At 38.8% G+C, this 16009-nt stretch overlaps 1 protein-coding gene across 1 annotated transcript in view; it reads left to right on the forward strand.

Annotated features, from left to right (window-relative positions):
• LOC143004811 (uncharacterized) overlaps positions 1-10505 on the forward strand; it is a 45826-nt gene extending 35321 nt beyond the window's left edge. Inside the window, exon 2 of the mRNA XM_076155964.1 lies at positions 10311-10505. The gene's annotated coding sequence lies outside the window, so the exon portion shown is untranslated. The remainder of the gene's footprint in view (positions 1-10310) is intronic.
• The last annotated feature ends 5504 nt before the right edge of the window (positions 10506-16009 follow it).

Consider the following 16009-nt stretch of genomic DNA (forward strand, 5'->3'; position numbering starts at 1 on the left):
TCAAAAACATGGTTTTCCTATTCATTATGTCCATATATGTATTCCTCCACCTAACACTCGTGTAGCTGCCTGAGAATGTATGATTAACGAGCTTGACTGTTGCCTTTTGGATTTGAATAGAAACCATTACTTGACCTCAAAGAAATGGCTATTATTCAGTATTACTTGGACTGGCTTATCTTAGTGACGCGTCACACAATATCAAGCATGTGATAAAGAGGGGGAAGCTCTGACAAAGCCTTGACAGCAGCATTGTTTTGATTGTGACTAGTAACTGATACTGTACGGATAGGATCTGTGGTTGGCATGTACAGTATAAATTCATTTTGCTTCTGTTGCAATTGTGAGAAATTCCAAATTAGTTATTAGTACATCAGAATAAGCTTGGGTAATACATCAGTACACAATGTTAAGACTGCTGCCTTCTAACCTGCTGTGATGTGTCACAGTGAAACAAGGTCATGCAGCAGCCTCATTTATTCGTTGCGACACCTTTTTTAAAAGTATATCAGTGCACATATGCATACAGATTGAATTTGCCTTCTTTTCACTTCCTCTTTCAGACACATGAAAATTCAACTCAAATCTGCAAACCAAGGTTTACTCATTATTGAAATTACCATTTGGAGATTTAAAGTGCATTTAAAACTCAAGGGTACATCATTAAGTGGCATTTGTGCATAGGTGGGAGAGAACACAACGCACCCAGATACTCACAACTCACAGCTGCCCTTCTGTTGGCCGCTGAACTGCAGTGGGAGGTTATGTTTCTTGCTTCTCGTAATATGTCTGCCTCTTCAATTGTCAGGCTACCATCATCGCATATATGCAGCTGCCACTTACTAGACCTTGCTTTTAACCAATTAACCAGCTGAGAATGTACACACAAATAACCGATGGTTTGGCACTCATGAAAGCTTTATAAAATGATGTGTTGTATGCATGCATTAGTTAGAGCAACATTAAAATCTTATGATGCTGCTATTTTGATATGACACTACAACCATGTATAACAGCTTGTTAAATCATCAAATGAGATGCATAGAACTGAAATCTGGGTAGCCCGCAGGTAAAAATCAGCTTGTTCCAAATCTTGTTTGCTAAATTGCATGGATTATTTGTTTCTATCATTGATTTAGATGTGTGATCATATCAAAGTACATTTCTGATGAAAGCCAGAAATAGTAACATTTAATAATTGATGGCCACATATATACATAAATGATGAAAAAGATGTATATTTACCCACTTTTGCCAATATTCTGTATATACCCACACAATCTGCTGTGACTTGTAACAATAATAGTGACTGATACTGTTATATAAAATGATTTAATATCAGAAGGGAAATTCACTGCTCTGAAATGACTAGAGGGGCCAAATTAAAAGTTTTATCTTGCTCATAAAGAGTTGAGTAAATGCAGTTGAGAAATGCAGACCCCTAACCAATAGACTGTCCGAGGTCTGTATGCTGCCGAGGTTGTACTGCACTGTTACAAAAAGAGAGGAAGGGTCCCTTCCTGGCTGTGTGCCTGCTGGAGAGTTGCAGCCATGATTATGAAGATGCAAATCTAACACCTCATGTCAAAACAAATTATGAAGCATCATGCGTTTGTCCTACTTAATCATAATGACACAAGAAAGTCTCCCCCCACCAACCCCCACACCCATCCTTTTCGTCACCACCACAGCAACCACTACTCATTTTTAACCTTTGGTAATTTAGACACCTACATAGGATCCCTCATCCCTGCTGGAGACAGCCAAAAGCAAATGGCAGCTTAAAATGAAAAGGGCTCATACTCTTAGATCCAATTTGAGGAGTATCGAAAGCTAATGAGGGCAAATAATGAGGTAGCAACAACCATCCTGGCAAAACACTCAGCAAGAAACACAAAACTGGACCTCTCCTGCACAAGCGCACACCGTTAGTTGTAATTCAGGCAAAACATATGTGCATTCTGAAGCATTCATGCACACACATACAAACACATTTGAAATAAAAGCCCCATGAAAACTATGTGCTACATATATACAGATAGTACATATACACCTTTTTGTGTGTATTCCATACACGCTATAACCCAGACAAATGCCACATAACAAAATGAAATCCATCTAGATGACAAAGCACAAATAAGATCTAGTATCTCCTCTTCTTTGTGTCGTATCCATTCCCTACAATATACAATCTTATCCCTGACATTAATTCCCTTCCTGGCGATTCACTGGCCCACCACTGCACCATAATAAATCTGATCCAATGCCTCAGTGCTCAAAGCCCACCATAGAGACAGAGTACTTACCAGGACTGTCATGCAGAGAATTCTAATTCAGGCAGCTCCATGTTGCCAAGGAAATTCAAAATGCCTCAGAAAGCATTGAGGCAAGGATGCAGGATAGAAGTGAGGCTAGAATCAAATGATAAAGATGTGATATGTAGAGAGACGAGGATGCCTGGTCTGATGGGCATTTGAGAGATGCCTGCGTCCTCTCCAGATGCGCTAAATCCGGCAACACTGATAGGCTGACATGTAAACACACAGGCGGCTCTTCTGGCTCACATACGCTCACATACATGCTGCACCTAGCAGAGAGAGAAAGGATGAGGGAGGGGCAGCGGATGAGAGGTGGAAGGAGGAGCTGCAGTGCACTGGGAGACTGAGAGGCACAGAGCACAGGCAGGGAGGAAAAGGGAAAAGTCAAAGGAGATAAAGAGAATTTATTCTCTAATTGCACCGGGGGCATCACTCTGATGTTTATTTACATTGGTTTTCAGATTCCAGAATATGACTTAATTATCTGGAACAGGAAAAAAATCAGACTGGTGTGCTGTCGTAGAGGGACCAAGCTTAGAGAGGGAGAGATGAATGTGCAAAAAAAGGAAGAGGGATGAGGATGAACATAAAAGTGTGCTGGTTGCTGTGTTGGGGGAGGGGAGGCTGAAACTACTATTTAGCAAATTCATGTTAATCTCTGTACGATTCCCAATTCTGCAAAACAATTGGAAGCGTAGTCACACACAGGCTGGACAGGGATGGATGGACCATTTCTTCTGTTGGCGGACTCCTCCCTAATTTCTTGCCAGTGTTTTTGGCTTAATGCCAGCCATAGTGCAGACTGAGGTATCCATCAAACTCACCTTTGGTGTGAGCACTGGGAGTGTGGGTGAAAGGCAGAGGCGTAATGGTGCTAATGGATATATTGAACTCGCACTCTCATACTGGCAGGGCAAAGGCGGCTGCACAGTCCTTATATATGGGAGATTGTATCACTGATGATAGTGAGACACAGAGTGAACACCAAATATGATCTATTTTTACCATTCTTTCCTTTTTGGACTGCTACTTTTACTGTTGCTGTTTTTTGTATTGTCTTTGTATTGTGTTTTATTTAAATTTTGTTTTGAAATTATATTTTATTACCAAGTCCTATACAGAATCCACACTTTTTGAATTTATTGAATATTGAAAGCTGAAATCAGTCAGCAGAGGCTCATATTTGTTGTACAGGGAAGAAGAGGAATTATTCATGCTTTTGAAAAGCAGAGGGCCTCTCTCCTCCAGTAAAACATAAAATAAATTTATGGCTCATTTTACCAACAGTAGGTAATCTAAAAGAAATGAGATATCCTCTGTATAAGAAATAAAACCAGATGACGAAGGGAGGATGAGAGGAAATGTGAATAGACTACCCTGAGGTTAAAAAGCACTTGACCAGAGTGGGATTAATCCATCTTTTTTTTTTTTTTACATGTTAAAGGTTATTGGCCCATTACATCGACTCTTCAAAGCATGGACTGCGTTTTCATGAATTCCACATTTATATTTAACATTAAATCACGTTTTGTTGATAGATGTGTTGCATCCTAATGAATTTCCCTTCACTTTGTCCCCTGGAAACAGAGGCAGATTTGCTGCATTAGTATCATAATATTCTCAAACAATTAAATGTACACGTGACTTTTTAGTTTTTAATTCTGTCTACGCCCAGTGAGAACTTATCCCCACTTGTGCTTATTCCTTATTCTTAGATGCATCTTTTTGCAGCACTAAAGAGCTGGCATACAGCTTTGAGTTACTTGTTTGAGCTATGGCTGCCAACCACTAAACAACAGATGCTGTGTTTAAACACGGGGCCCATTCATTCCAACGAAACTGCTTACAAAACGCACAAGAAAGTTTACTTTTCATGCTCGTAGCACATGCATTGCTGTCCTGGTCTACAGTTGATGTAACAGTTCATATAGGTCATGTTAGCAATATTTGAGGATGAAACCTAAATCAATAGTCCATATCCATACCAAAGCAAAGGTTTTCCATGGTTTTGTATTTCTTCTTTCTAGGCCTGATCTGCGGCTTTGATTTTGACCACTACTTCACAATCAAAGAGATGATCCTGCTGGCATGTCTTCAGCTGAAACAAGCAGGGGCCTTTGTCAGTTTAAAAGCAACTTTTAACCCAAATAACATCCCTTGGATTTACAAACTGGATTCCATGTGTAAATGAGGCCGGAACTGCTGTGGAAGCTTGTAAGCATCTGTGCTTGCAGTTTGTAGGTGTTCATCCGGGTATAAGTAACTGTGAAACAGTCGATTTAACTGTGAAAGCTATAAAAAGTGACATCTCTGTTAATGCATTGCTGATTGTTGATGTAACATTGTAATTGTGACAAAAGTGTTACACATCAACAAATAAAAGAACCAATTCCAAGACCCGCTTTCAGAATGTGTACCTTTTACTGACTGCATTCACATGAAAGTGACGATTTAATCTCACACTGGACAAAAACCACATGTGGTCATGAACAATTATCAGTGCCATTGCTTGCATAATCACTTTTACTGCTTGAATCCCTGGCACCAGACACTATAGAGCTGCTACCTGCAAGGCTTGTTTGACCTCAGCAAGTCACTTCACTTCTAATGCCAAATTACCAGGAGCACAGTGGCCTAAAAAACTAATTTTTAGAAAAGCTTGCTTGTGTTTTCATTTTAGATTTAAGTTCAAGAATAAGGGGAGCCAGTTATGGCTGCCTCAAACATCCATATGGTTATGTTGCTAGTGAGTTTAATTCGCTTCATTTTCTTTAAATTATACAGTCAACCGATGAATAGAGATTATAAAGTCAAAAGTGAAGCAAGGCAGTGAACAAACAAGAGTTTCTCCTGCTCTTGTAAATGTCTGCTTCAAAGACCAACATATTGTAACAAGTATATAATTTTCTAGCCATCAAAGGAAATGTATTGAAGTGACACCAATCACGGTGAAGGAAAGCCCACGCTACCATTCAAAACAGCTAAACAGATATGCTTTAGTTCTGAATTCCATTAAGCATAACACCAAACTGTCTATGCGTTCAAAGCTGTGATACATCTTGTCTCAAGTATCTGTCGGGCAGGTTACTGTGTATTGGGTTTAACAAAACAAGCAGCTTCAACTAAATATGTTCTGTAGGAAAACAGCTGGGAGAGAATCTGTGTGTTGATCAGGGCCAAGACTTCGCTATTGTGCAGTATCCATGTTGGTGTTACGTTAGGAGACTGGGGAAGAGAAAGGTTGAGGACTCAAATGCCGGTCAACAAGGAGAACAGAAAAGCTGGTTTCAATTACAGACACTCAGGGAAATGGGTAAGGAAAAGTAGAAATATAAACATGACATAGGAAACAAACTGGAAAAACAGAATACTAGAAAAACAGAACTCAAGACAACACAACTAGCATAAAGCGTTAGAAAAGGAAACAAAAATACAGGCGCTTGATGAGGCTCTGGGTAACAAAAACTAAGAAACACAGAGAGGTACTACCTGAATAAAAGGAACACAAGGAACAAGGACAAGGAAGGACCAAAACTAACAGAGAAACAAGGACCGCAAGAAGAACAACAACAGGGTGAAGCATACAGGGACAAAACAAGACAAGAACCAGAGGGGCACAGATTACGGAGACAAACACAGATAACGAGTTGAAACCAGACAACAGATACAGAAACAGAATAGAGCATCAAGAACTTACTGACAAAACCAGGGCAGCATAGAATCCAGATCTGAAACAAGGAACAAATCCAGTACGGTAAACACGTGAGGCTGATGAGGATGAGGTACAGGTGAGGATAATTACAACAATTGAAAACAATCAGGTAACAGGAAACAGGAAACCTAAGGGTAGGAAGTAATGCGACAAAACCAACAGGAAAATAATACTACAAACTACAACAGGTAATGAACAAAATACACCAAAACACTGAACCGGGACGACCTGGATAATTAGCTAATTCATGACATGCTAACGAGGGGAATGCCAACAACTTATTTCACTGAGCTGAAATAAAGGAGGTGTAGGTTACTAGCATACACGATTTGTTGTTGGATTCTGCTGAAAAATAGCCGACAGAAGGCTACAACTTCACTTTATCTGAATAATTTGAATAACTCCCTCTCAAAGTAATGTCATGGTCCACGGAGAGTGACAAAGCACAGATTAATTCACAGTAACACCCCTAACAACATTTTGTTAGTGCATCCAGCTCAATGTTAAACAGCACTAGAAAGGGAGCTGAATCATTATGACGGATTGTGACTCAGAATGTGTGAGGAATGGCAATGATACACTTGAACATAAAGAAAATGGATGATTGACAGCCAGATGTTAATGTTATAATCCGGCCTGTGTTTTTCAGTGATTAGCTGTATTTTAAGACAGTCAAATTGATTTCTAACATGTGTACAGTGAGTCGGCTGTATGGTAGAGTGTTAAAGGGGACATATTCAGATTTTTTGTTATTCCCCTTCCTTTTTATGGTGTAATATAAGTGAGAGTATGTGTTCAACATTGTCAAAGTTTTGGGGTAAAACCATCAAAGCCAGAGTGAAATTAAAAATCAGTTCATAAACTTTCATTATGTGTCATCTTTTAAAAAGGTAACATAGTCCTGACAGCTTTCCCACTTAGACACGACTTGTCACCAGTAGAGCTGTCAAATTAATAATTAATGAGAGCTGTCACTGTGTTGCCACAAAGACCAACAGAGGAAATCCTTCATTAGCTGGCTGACACCTTTCATCATGGAACACAATGACTGATGACTAACATGATATTATTGTTGAGAGGAAGTTACCTAACAGCAAAGTGTGTCTTGTGTGGTGTATCCATAAACATTTGATTTGAAATTATGAAGAAATTGCTTTGAATATTGTATTAAATCATGAATGTCTGCATTGTGCTTGCACATCACAATTCAAACTGGATTATAAAACTTGCATTCATTTAGGTTGAGCAATCAGGGGGCCAATCAGTCTGATTAATGTTCTGTCTGTGCAGTACTTTGTTGACAATATTCATATAGTTTTCCTGTGCTGCTCAAATGTTATAGAAGAGCGCTACTCTGTGGATTGGAGTTGTAATAGCAGCTCAATTATATATTTTACGCAATACTTGTGCTGTATTCATTGTTTTCTCCATTTCCTCCAGAGCTTTGATGTTTTGTTATTGTGATTGATGTCATACATGGTAAAATTAACGCCTTTGACCAAAGCTGTTTGACATAGAGCAGAAGACAGAAAGAATCAGAATTACAGTCATTCCATCTATGATAACGGACAATGATGATAGGGATGATGAAAAGATTATGTCATTATCTGCATTGTTTGTAGAAACAAAATCTAGCTATTCTATCATTCTACCAAGAGACATTTGCATTACTTAAAGGACGATTAAAGGAGAACCACAGATTTTACAATTGTTGTCGTTCCTGTATTAAAATAATGATAATAACAATAACAATAATAATGATAACAATACTGATAACAATAATAATCATTACAGTGACATTTTTATTTCTATTTAAAACATAAAAATCTGGTGCACAGCACAGGTGCACTTCTCTGCAAATATGATTTCACAGGTGGGAGAGAGGGACACAGTTGCATTTTTATTCTGTGAATTGTCCTCACAGCAGTAATGTGTAGAGCCTGCCCTGGCACGATGCTGCTGGCTGTAGCGAGGGAAGCGCTTATGTGTGCACAAGCTAAACGTCACATATTTGCTGACACTTTCTGCTGCAGCAAGGAAACACAGACAAAGCTACACCTGTCTCTAAAATTAGAGAGTGCCATGAAGCACAGCACTGAAATAGTTCATGATAGTGTAAGCTGTAAACAGTGTCCATCTTCTATGCTTGGCATTTCATTTGACCTTGCTGTACATGAGGTATTTGTTTCACAGTTATTTCAGTCTTTGCTTGTATCACGTTCAGAATGTATATTATTTTGGTGCAACGTTCGAGTGCAAACTTCTGTGACCCATTTTCCCAATGCTGATGCTCAGGAACAATGTCAAAAAGACATATTTGTGGATATGTTTAGGGAATCTAGAGAGTAGATTCACACAATAGCATAAACACAGTCATTTATATAGCCCTCGGGTCAACTGGCCAATTATTTGAACAACCAAAAACTGTGATTTCCTGCCTATGGAAAAAAGAAAGCAGCACTTCACTGACTTATCAGGTAGAGATGATCCATGGGCTGAAGAGAAGCTTAAACAAAGCTGAGCGTACAGGACTGCTGACTTCTTTTTCCTCTTACTTGGAACAAAAAGCTTTTGTAATATCTCATCACTCTTGCAAAAACCATGACTGAGGTGAAGTGAACACACTGCCACCACCCCCTGATGCTGCATTAATAACATGACAGCTGCTCCAGGCTACTAGAGAAGTATTTCTCTACCCACAGAGAGTCAAGACAGGGACCTGCTTGGCTCTTTGGGACCTTGGAAGGACAAACCTAGATTTACTTGGACATTTCACAGCCATACACAGCAGATTGCCGAGACAATGACAGCAATGCTGCAATGTCGTCTTCTTCTCCTTCTTTCTCTCTGGCTCAACACGTAATCTGCCAGGGTGATAAAACTGTTTTTTTAAATGTCTTTTTTTCTTTTAAATAATCAGGAGTCAAGGTTGATATCACTCGTCAAATGATGACGTGGATGATTAATAATGTTTTCTTTCTATTATCTCTCATATGTATTTATATGTGTACACCTGGAAACAAGGGAAACTGTCTGCTTGATCACAGTAATACATACAATCCATAGTCTAGTCAGAATTGCATGCTCAGATATGAAAACAAACCCCAATTAATATCACAGTTTAGGCAGAAATTAGGCTTCTCATTTTCTTTTATTTGTTTAGTATAAGGTATACTGGAGTGTATAGATTGTATAAAAGCAAATAAAGAAAGAACGTTTACCACATTATAATGGGTCTGATCGAAATTATTATTTACAAAGTGTTTTTGCTATATGTTTAAGAAACTGTTGTATCCTGTTGTTCCTACCTTTATGTGTTTTTTAACAAAATGTAACAATATTGAGTAATGGGATGTGCTAGATAGAAAAATTTTTTTCAGGGCCCAATAAAACATACACTACCCTATCCTACTCCATCTGTTCTCTTGCTTAGTTTGGAGGGAATCTTTAACAGCAACACCTGAAAATACATATGTAATATAATGTCTATAAATAAATATGACAGCCTACTTTTTGTGAATCCTGTAGTGTTTTGCTTTTGTTTACACTCCGAGAGGAATCCATACAATAAAAATAAATAATGAGATTTTTTTTTTTTATCCCCCTGGACTACTCACTATGAAATGTGGAAAGCTAAACATTTTATATGATGTTCCATAGAGCAGCGAGTTGTACAAAGTAGGAGCAAACGATAAACTGAGGTAACATTAAGGTAAAATATCAAAAGAGTACTTCTTCCCCCTGCCCTTACAACACAAGTAAATGATACCTGAAAGGGGGATTTCATAGTCATAATACATTAAATTCAATTCAATACTCACCATTCTGCGTACAAAATGTTTGTAAAGGCTTTCTTAACTGTGGAGGGCGCTGTGCAGAGACATGACATCACACAGGTTAATGTTAAAGCAGGTGGTACATTTTCCCTTTATGACCTTCCAGTATTGCGTGTGATGTAACATGAGCCATATTTATTGAGCTATTCCACCTCAATCCACTGGAGAACATTAGATGCTTGTTGTTTCCATCCTGCTTTTAGCTTAGTGTGCAGAGCAGAGAAATCGGCATAGGGTTATTCAACTCCACGCCTGTCACTTGTAACATTTTTCTCATCATAACAATGACATTTAAATACTGTGAACATTGTTGTTGTGCCTGGGTTGGGAAACTAGATGAGAAATAGATGAGAAACAATAGTTAAGACAAACCATAACAGCTAAACAATAAAATGCCACTGTTTTTTCCCATAATATATAAGTGAGCCCCACTGTACAGTCTAGATTTATTACATTACATTACATTACGAGCATTTGGCAGACGCTTTTATCCAAAGCGACTTACATTACATTACATTACCACCCTTCGCAGAGGGGGGCGCAATTGAGGGTTCGGTGCCTTGCTCAGGGGCACCTCGGCAGGGACTCGAACCGGCGACCCTCCGGTTCCCAACTGGAAGCTCTACCCACTGAGCTACTGCCTCCCATTTATCATATTAAATTCAAAATATATCATTTTGGTTCATGGCTGCCATTATTCTGAACTTGTGATTGAGGAATCTACCAGAAGATGGCAGTAAAAATCCATCTTTACCTGCAAAGAGGACTCCGTCTCTGAATTGTGAGCACTGTCATGACTGCATTTCAAGGCAAATCGTTTTACGGTTTGTCTTATTACTTCAATGTTCCATCCTCTCCAGAACAGAGGACACCCAGCAACATAACGTCACAGCAGTGCGTCGATACCATAACAATGTGTTTGCAAGATGATGATTGAAAATAAAACAATACTGATTTTCTGGTTCATATATACCAAAGGACAGCTCATTTATCTGTGTGTTGGTGGCTCAATTCTGTATTATATGCATCCACACATTCACTCTAACAATTCTCTTACTTACCTCTGATTTGTATTTCATAGTGGAATTGGAAAATCTTGGCGTATGTCTGGTTTTTGACCTTGTAAATGACACTTCATTAGTTAATGTTTTAAAACTCAATCTCCACAAGAAATATTGGGTTTACAATGAACTGGATTAGATGCAACACATTTTGATCACCATTTTGAGTAAACAGTGACCAAGAATAGAGCCATATGGTTTTGGCAAAGCCATGTGCAAATATACTGCAATCCCTGTCTTTTACCACAGGCCTTTATATAGCTTGTTGGAAATAGATTTTATGTCAAAACCAACATACAATTTTTCGTTTCATTGAATTAGACTTTCATTTTGCAGCTTTAAAATCTGCACTGTAGAAAAACAGAAACGATAATACATTTTCTGACCAACAAACAATGCCTCCTGTGTTGTTTACAGCTTTGGAAGAAATTATTTCAGGCTCACAGTGTGAAAGCAAGCGTCTTCGCTGGTGAGAACAGGCGCCTGGGGACATGGTGAAACCCAAAATGGTCATTTAGTTGCACGTAGTGCATAGAACACACAAATGTTTGAACATAAAACCTGGGGGGTGGCCATATGCAAAAGGTGCTGAGACTTCAGGAACATGAAATCTATATAAATGTATAGATTCCTTGTTACAGTATGAACCATACTTCAAGGCAGTCATATATTAAGTTACTAGTACCAGAGCTATCTCCATTCTTTCCAGGGCCCACAGCTCCCAAGAGATGGAATAACTGGATACTGGGCAGATGCCAATTTATTATAGCCCAACAGTGGAATGCAACTGTATTGTTTTTTTTGTTCACCTTTGTCAGTGTTAGATTAAAAGCCATTTTATTTGTGAAACACTCTTTCTGTATTTTGCTGACCCAAGAAAGTCTATTTCAAATATACTTGCACAAGCAACCATGACCTTTTGGAATGTCAACATACTGTATGTTGCTCGGATGAGTAAATTGACACATAACTACTGTTAAGGAAAACAGGCACTACGTCAGCCATCTAACCCTCACATATTTTCCTCCTACGCTGCTGAAACCTCTCCCACATCAGGTTGCGTGTTCATTGTCTTTCATTTCTTTATCTTTATCTTCTTGCTAGATTTATTCTTCCAACACATTGCTTGAAAGTTCCTCACTAACATACCTCAGAATTAAGCACTGTATATGATGTACTGAATATAATGCTGATGGATGTATTGAAGCTTATTCTGCTCCAAATGAGTAGAATAAACACTTTTTCTCAGAATTGTCTGTACTTACAAGCATAAACTCTGGTGAATAATCTGTCTATAAAGCATCCTTGTTGTTTTCACCATCATTCAGAGGAAACAGTGGATGCATTGCTAACAACCCTCACGGAATTACAATAACTGAGACACAATTGCCCAAATGCTTCACTCCAGTGGCAGCATCACAATAGTTTAAGGCCAAGGTGGCTCCCCTCCAAGGGATTTGGTGCAGCATTGCAACAATTGAAGTGAACAAAGAAAGAGCAAAATGAACAGGGAATTTCTGATCAGTTTGCTTTAAAAGTATCTTGTGCTGTCCAATACCAGTCATACAAATAGATACAGATCTGTTCAGTCAGTATATCCTGCTACTGATATGCTGGTACATACTTGCTGCAGCTTAGCATCTTGGCATCTTACAAGTTGCTTAGTGTATTTACCAATTATACGTGAATCATCCCTTAGCTTGCTTATGAAACACAAGGTTCATGTGTTCAATTGTAAGCTGGTGAAGTATCTACATGTTTGAGTGGATCAATCTGCAATAATCTAACTGTGCTCCCCTACTCTGAGTATCTTACAATACTTTTTAATGTCATGTATTTTATAATGGTGTTTACGTGACATTTGACTTAATCGAAGTAGAGCATGGGAAACATACTGACTATACGTGTCCTGGGGCCAGGACTACTAAGCACGATTAAGGGGTTAGTCAGCTATGTTGAAGTAAAGCTGAAGTCTGATTTTTCAATGACACGAAGCAGAATCATTTCTGATCTCACCCTGTTGCCACGGTAACTTGTGCTCCACGGCAATTCTGGTCCAGAGCAGATTTTTTTGGAGCTTAGTCCACTGAAAAATAAAGCAAATCAACTTGTTTGGAAAATAGTGTCATCGGACTTGCAGGATTCCCTTGACGTATCTTCAGGGGGTTTCCCCGTATAAAGCGGGGTGAGGATATTTAGATAGCGGGATATCAACTTAATTACCCCGAGGGTATTCTTAACCAACACTACAGATTCTCGGTGGAAGGCAGATAGTATCTTATGTACGCTTTTCATTTGCTTTATTGTGCGTTTCAGGCTGCTGGGAGTTCAACTAAACCAATAACGATGGCAATATTGCTACTAAGGTATTGGTCACAGGTGATATTTGATCAACAAGATACAGTGAAGATACTGAAGACAACGTGTATTTTGCGAATGAAGTCAAATCAAATCCAGCTTTGTGAAAGGCACATTTGGCATTAATGGCTCAGTACACTTGACATAGAATCATAAAAAATAGAACAATACATGCACACAAGCTCCTCTGGCGTGAATTATGTATCTGCGCATGACCATTCCATCGTGTTCCACAGGGCCCCATTTATGGGAGGGCGCATCTCTCAGAATTAAGAAGGCAAACAAAGGACAAATAACAAATCCTGCTGATTAGCGGCTTTGTGATACCAATTAAGCCTGATTGCAGGGTTTGGATTTTGTTAAGCCAGTTTACGCTTCCTTCATAGTACAGGACCCTGGTTGCTCTATTAGTTTCCTGGTTAGCTCTGCTTAGCTGTCCTACAATATATTCATTAACACAACTCTGCTGTTTGTCCTAATGAGATAAAATGTATTTAAATAGCTAACTTGTAAAAAGAGACAGCTAGTGGTAAAGACAAAACAGAACTAATCAAATAATTATAGGCTGCACTCGCTGCAATATCAATAAAACTGATGAACTGATGATAACAAGAAAGATATCCTACCCCCATTTACACTTTTAGGTGGTGTATAATAATCTCTTCACCTCTCTTTCAGAGTCAAGTCAAGTGTGCATATCACATACTGTATATTATTCATCTGATTACTCTAAAATGCTCAATACAGCTATTTGAAGCTCATAAGTAGTTAAATATTGAAGTCTCAGATACCAGGTTATCAGAATTGGCCCTGGTCCTGATTCAACCTTGATATGATATGGACTTAACTTGGGGCATGTACTGTATTACGAAGAAAGTTCAACTGATCTTGGCCCTGTTTGCGTGAGTCAGCTTCGTGAAATATGAGGCTTGAGCTTTTGTTATGTGATTTCCCCCGGGATGAATAAAGTTCTATTTTATCTTTTTCCAGTATCTGTTTTTATTTCCCTATGTTAAAAATGAAACATTCCAGGAATGATGTTTATAAATGATTTCAGCATGAGTTCTGTGAAAGCACATTTCCATACTCTTGCACCGAATGAATGAACCAACAGTCAGGGAACTGCCTTAAGCTTCAGCTTTGCTGCCAAAATGCTCTATTTCCCTCCTTTCTCTTTCCTTTTCCCACACTGAATCTTGAATGGCATTGTAGATGTTGAGAATCGAAATTTATTCAAGGGAATCTTGGATTCTGCTTTTGTTTGGTGCAAACCTTCTGTAAACATACATAGTATACTATAGATATTTTAACACTTGCTACCATATCTTTGTTAGTTTAATATTAATGCTGACAAACAGAAGGTGGAGGATGAGGGGACTCTTTGTTGAAAGCCAACATTTGTCAGTGAAAGCAGCCACCTTGCTGACAGGCCATTATTTTAGCTTGCTCAGAATCAGGATATCTTGATTTATTCAGCCAACTGTCAGTCAGTATCACTGTTCTTGGATATGTTATTGCAGACAAGTGGAAACATGGGCTGCTAGAATAGTGGTAGCCTCAAGGCAAAGACAGGGGCCTGTGACCAGAAGGCAAACAGTGAATTTCAGCACTAACGTAATATGGACTGGTAAAGTCATTGAGTTCCTCAGCAGCCACTGTCTGTGTGTTCTTGAGCAAGGACCCCTAAGTGTCTTCCTTGAGAGGCCGCTCAGTGCAAAATTGTAGATATCTGCCATTTTACTGGACAGATCCACTGGCGTATGTGTTAGAGTATTTTAATGCAAAGTGTGATGTGACACAGGAGCATCAGTGAAGAATGCAGCAAAAAAACAAGTTTCCTGGATAAAGAAGAAACAAGTAGTGCAATGGCTTCAAAGGCTTGTCAGCAGTGCAAGCTACTCTGACAGCTGGTAGGCAAGTTCTGGCTTTTTCCTCGTCTTTTTCAAAAATCTCACAAAGCATCACAAGCACAAACACACACTGCATATATGAATTCACTAACAGCAATTAATATTAATATACTTTGATAAGTACCAACAAGAAGCTCCGCACACTGTAAATGATTTCTGAAACCAAAACAACACTAAGCCATTACCTCTTAAACAGATTATGTCATCACATTAGCCTCATCCTGCTGCTTATGTTGAATAATCATCACTTCCTTTCACAGACACCACAGTGGGACCAAAATTTTAAAAATGTAACTTCATACTTTCACTTCATTGTTAAGCTGTTGCAAATTGCTCGAGTTAGAAATGTATTGCATCAGCTATTAGATGTTTTTGAGTTTCACTTGCTCACAGGTCTTACCAAATGATTTAAAATGCAGTATGGAGGAAGAAAACCCTTCTAATATGCCTTCAGAGAGGCAGACAGGCATGGTTCATTTCTAATATATCACATGCTCAGCTGGAATGTTGTGATTCTAGTTAGCAGTTGTAAGTGCCACAGGACAAGGAAATTCAGCACGAACACAATTCAAATGAAGCATTTGTGAGCAAAATATATAAATTCATCAATGCAACATTCAGTTCTAACAATGGCATATCCAAATGTAATCTTGTATAATTGCAACAGTGTTAATTTCATGATAATTACTCCCCATTAAACAAAGATGACCAACAAGTTGACTCAGAGCCCACATTTCTGTGTGATGTGGTAGAGGATTAGGACAGATTATAGCGGCTCATTGAGGACTCTCCTCTGTAACCAAGGCAAGCCACA

Source organism: Genypterus blacodes, unplaced genomic scaffold (genome assembly GCF_046128005.1).
Source record: "Genypterus blacodes isolate CSIRO-AG114 ecotype Tasmania unplaced genomic scaffold, CSIRO-AGI_Gbla_v1 ptg000067l_1, whole genome shotgun sequence".
Lineage (NCBI taxonomy): Eukaryota > Metazoa > Chordata > Actinopteri > Ophidiiformes > Ophidiidae > Genypterus > Genypterus blacodes.